Source organism: Xyrauchen texanus, chromosome 32 (assembly GCF_025860055.1).
Source record: "Xyrauchen texanus isolate HMW12.3.18 chromosome 32, RBS_HiC_50CHRs, whole genome shotgun sequence".
NCBI lineage: Eukaryota > Metazoa > Chordata > Actinopteri > Cypriniformes > Catostomidae > Xyrauchen > Xyrauchen texanus.
Genome location: NC_068307.1, coordinates 684,254 through 689,210, shown reverse-complemented (window position 1 = coordinate 689,210; position 4,957 = coordinate 684,254).

Below are 4,957 nucleotides of genomic sequence, written 5' to 3'. Positions count from 1 at the left end.
TAGTACTATAGGTACTCTCACTAGAAGTGGCCTTTAGATATTCATCTGTCCACAGTGAGACAAACTGTCTATAAATGGAGATGATTTAGTACTATAGGTACTCTCTCTAGAAGTGGCCGTTAGATATTCATCTGTCCACAGTTAGACAAACTGTCTATAAATGGAGGTGATTTAGTACTATAGGTACTCTCACTAGAAGTGGCCCTTAGATATTCATCTGTCCACAGTGAGACAAACTGTCTATAAATGGAGATGATTTAGTACTATAGGTACTCTCACTAGAAGTGGCCGTTAGATATTCATCTGTCCACAGTTAGACAAACTGTCTATAAATGGAGGTGATTTAGTACTATAGGTAATCTCTCTAGAAGTGGCCGTTAGATATTCATCTGTCCACAGTGAGACAAACTGTCTATAAATGGAGATGATATAGTACTATAGGTAATCTCTCTAGAAGTGGCCGTTAGATATTCATCTCTCCACAGTTAGACAAACTGTCTATAAATGGAGATGATTTAGTACTTTAGGTACTCTCACTAGAAGTGGCCGTTAGATATTCATCTGTCCACAGTGAGACAAACTGTCTATAAATGGAGATGATTTATTACTATAGGTACTCTCACTAGAATTGGCCGTTAGATATTCATCTGTCCACAGTGAGACAAACTGTCTATAAATGGAGATGATTTAGTCCTATAGGTACTCTCAATAGAAGTGGCCGTTAGATATTCATCTGTCCACAGTGAGACAAACTGTCTATAAATGGAGATGATTTAGTACTATAGGTACTCTCACTAGAAGTGGCCGTTAGATATTCCTCTGTCCACAGTTAGACAAACTGTCTATAAATGGAGATGATTTAGTACTATAGGTACTCTCACTAGAAGTGGCCTTTAGATATTCATCTGTCCACAGTGAGACAAACTGTCTATAAATGGAGATGATTTAGTACTATAGGTACTCTCTCTAGAAGTGGCCGTTAGATATTCATCTGTCCACAGTTAGACAAACTGTCTATAAATGGAGGTGATTTAGTACTATAGGTACTCTCACTAGAAGTGGCCGTTAGATATTTGGCTGAACATTGTATTAGTAACATGCTACACTAAAGCATGACAACTGTTACATGGCTGTAGACAGATGATGACTAATGCAGTGTCAACAAAAATTATGTGAACCCTTAGGCTAATGACATCCACAAAAGCTAATCAGTGTCAGGAGTTGGCAAACCTGGCATCCAATTAATGAAACGAGATTAGAGGTGTTGGTGAGAGCTACTTTGACTTATAAAAAGCAGTCAAACATTTTGAGTTTGCCATTCACAAGAAGAATCTGCTGACGTCGACCATGCCTCGCAATAAAGAGATCTCAGGAGACCTATGATCAAGAATTGTTGCTTTGCATAAAGATTGTTGCTCAGCAATTTCAAAAAGCTTTGATATTCATCTGTCCACAGTTAGAAAAACTGTCTATAAATAGAGATGATTTAGTACTATAGGTACTCTCACTAGAAGTGGCCGTTATATATTCATCTGTCCACAGTGAGACAAACTGTCTATAAATAGAGATGATTTAGTACTATAGGTACTCTCACTAGAAGTGGCCGTTATATATTCATCTGTCCACAGTGAGACAAACTGTCTATAAATGGAGATGATTTAGTCCTATAGGTACTCTCAATAGAAGTGGCCGTTAGATATTCATCTGTCCACAGTGAGACAAACTGTCTATAAATGGAGATGATTTAGTACTATAGGTACTCTCACTAGAAGTGGCCGTTAGATATTCATCTGTCCACAGTGAGACAAACTGTCTATAAATGGAGATGATTTAGTACTATAGGTACTCTCACTAGAAGTGGCCGTTAGATATTCATCTGTCCACAGTTAGACAAACTGTCTATAAATGGAGGTGATTTAGTACTATAGGTAATCTCTCTAGAAGTGGCCGTTAGATATTCATCTGTCCACAGTGAGACAAACTGTCTATAAATGGAGATGATTTAGTACTATAGGTAATCTCTCTAGAAGTGGCCGTTAGATATTCATCTCTCCACAGTTAGACAAACTGTCTATAAATGGAGATGATTTAGTACTTTAGGTACTCTCACTAGAAGTGGCCGTTAGATATTCATCTGTCCACAGTTAGACAAACTGTCTATAAATGGAGATGATTTAGTACTATAGGTACTCTCACTAGAAGTGGCCGTTAGATATTCATCTGTCCACAGTTAGACAAACTGTCTATAAATGGAGGTGATTTAGTACTATAGGTACTCTCACTAGAAGTGGCCGTTAGATATTCATCTGTCCACAGTTAGACAAACTGTCTATAAATGGAGGTGATTTAGTACTATATGTACTCTCTCTAGAAGTGGCCGTTAGATATTCATCTGTCCACAGTGAGACAAACTGTCTATAAATGGAGATGATTTAGTACTATAGGTACTCTCACTAGAAGTGGCCGTTAGATATTCATCTGTCCACAGTTAGACAAACTGTCTATAAATGGAGGTGATTTAGTACTATAGGTAATCTCTCTAGAAGTGGCCGTTAGATATTCATCTGTCCACAGTGAGACAAACTGTCTATAAATGGAGATGATATAGTACTATAGGTAATCTCTCTAGAAGTGGCCGTTAGATATTCATCTCTCCACAGTTAGACAAACTGTCTATAAATGGAGATGATTTAGTACTTTAGGTACTCTCACTAGAAGTGGCCGTTAGATATTCATCTGTCCACAGTGAGACAAACTGTCTATAAATGGAGATGATTTATTACTATAGGTACTCTCACTAGAATTGGCCGTTAGATATTCATCTGTCCACAGTGAGACAAACTGTCTATAAATGGAGATGATTTAGTCCTATAGGTACTCTCAATAGAAGTGGCCGTTAGATATTCATCTGTCCACAGTGAGACAAACTGTCTATAAATGGAGATGATTTAGTACTATAGGTACTCTCACTAGAAGTGGCCGTTAGATATTCCTCTGTCCACAGTTAGACAAACTGTCTATAAATGGAGATGATTTAGTACTATAGGTACTCTCACTAGAAGTGGCCTTTAGATATTCATCTGTCCACAGTGAGACAAACTGTCTATAAATGGAGATGATTTAGTACTATAGGTACTCTCTCTAGAAGTGGCCGTTAGATATTCATCTGTCCACAGTTAGACAAACTGTCTATAAATGGAGGTGATTTAGTACTATAGGTACTCTCACTAGAAGTGGCCGTTAGATATTTGGCTGAACATTGTATTAGTAACATGCTACACTAAAGCATGACAACTGTTACATGGCTGTAGACAGATGATGACTAATGCAGTGTCAACAAAAATTATGTGAACCCTTAGGCTAATGACATCCACAAAAGCTAATCAGTGTCAGGAGTTGGCAAACCTGGCATCCAATTAATGAAACGAGATTAGAGGTGTTGGTGAGAGCTACTTTGACTTATAAAAAGCAGTCAAACATTTTGAGTTTGCCATTCACAAGAAGAATCTGCTGACGTCGACCATGCCTCGCAATAAAGAGATCTCAGGAGACCTATGATCAAGAATTGTTGCTTTGCATAAAGATTGTTGCTCAGCAATTTCAAAAAGCTTTGATATTCATCTGTCCACAGTTAGAAAAACTGTCTATAAATAGAGATGATTTAGTACTATAGGTACTCTCACTAGAAGTGGCCGTTATATATTCATCTGTCCACAGTGAGACAAACTGTCTATAAATAGAGATGATTTAGTACTATAGGTACTCTCACTAGAAGTGGCCGTTATATATTCATCTGTCCACAGTTAGACAAACTGACTATAAATGGAGATGATTTAGTACTATAGGTAATCTCTCTAGAAGTGGCCGTTAGATATTCATCTGTCCACAGTGAGACAAACTGTCTATAAATGGAGATGATTTAGTCCTATAGGTACTCTCAATAGAAGTGGCCGTTAGATATTCATCTGTCCACAGTGAGACAAACTGTCTATAAATGGAGATGATTTAGTACTATAGGTACTCTCACTAGAAGTGGCCGTTAGATATTCATCTGTCCACAGTGAGACAAACTGTCTATAAATGGAGATGATTTAGTACTATAGGTACTCTCACTAGAAGTGGCCGTTAGATATTCCTCTGTCCACAGTTAGACAAACTGTCTATAAATGGAGATGATTTAGTATTATAGGTACTCTCACTAGAAGTGGCCTTTAGATATTCATCTGTCCACAGTGAGACAAACTGTCTATAAATGGAGATGATTTAGTACTATAGGTACTCTCTCTAGAAGTGGCCGTTAGATATTCATCTGTCCACAGTTAGACAAACTGTCTATAAATGGAGGTGATTTAGTACTATAGGTACTCTCTCTAGAAGTTGCCGTTAGATATTCATCTGTCCACAGTTAGACAAACTGTCTATAAATGGAGGTGATTTAGTACTATAGGTAATCTCTCTAGAAGTGGCCGTTAGATATTCATCTGTCCACAGTGAGACAAACTGTCTATAAATGGAGATGATTTAGTACTATAGGTAATCTCTCTAGAAGTGGCCGTTAGATATTCATCTGTCCACAGTGAGACAAACTGTCTATAAATGGAGATGATTTAGTCCTATAGGTACTCTCAATAGAAGTGGCCGTTAGATATTCATCTGTCCACAGTGAGACAAACTGTCTGTAAATGGAGATGATTTAGTACTATAGGTACTCTCTCTAGAAGTGGCCGTTAGATATTCATGTGTCCACAGTTAGACAAACTGTCTATAAATGGAGATGATTTAGTACTATAGGTACTCTCACTAGAAGTGGCCTTTAGATATTCATCTGTCCACAGTGAGACAAACTGTCTATAAATGGAGATGATTTAGTACTATAGGTACTCTCTCTAGAAGTGGCCGTTAGATATTCATCTGTCCACAGTGAGACAAACTGTCTATAAATGGAGATGATTTAGTA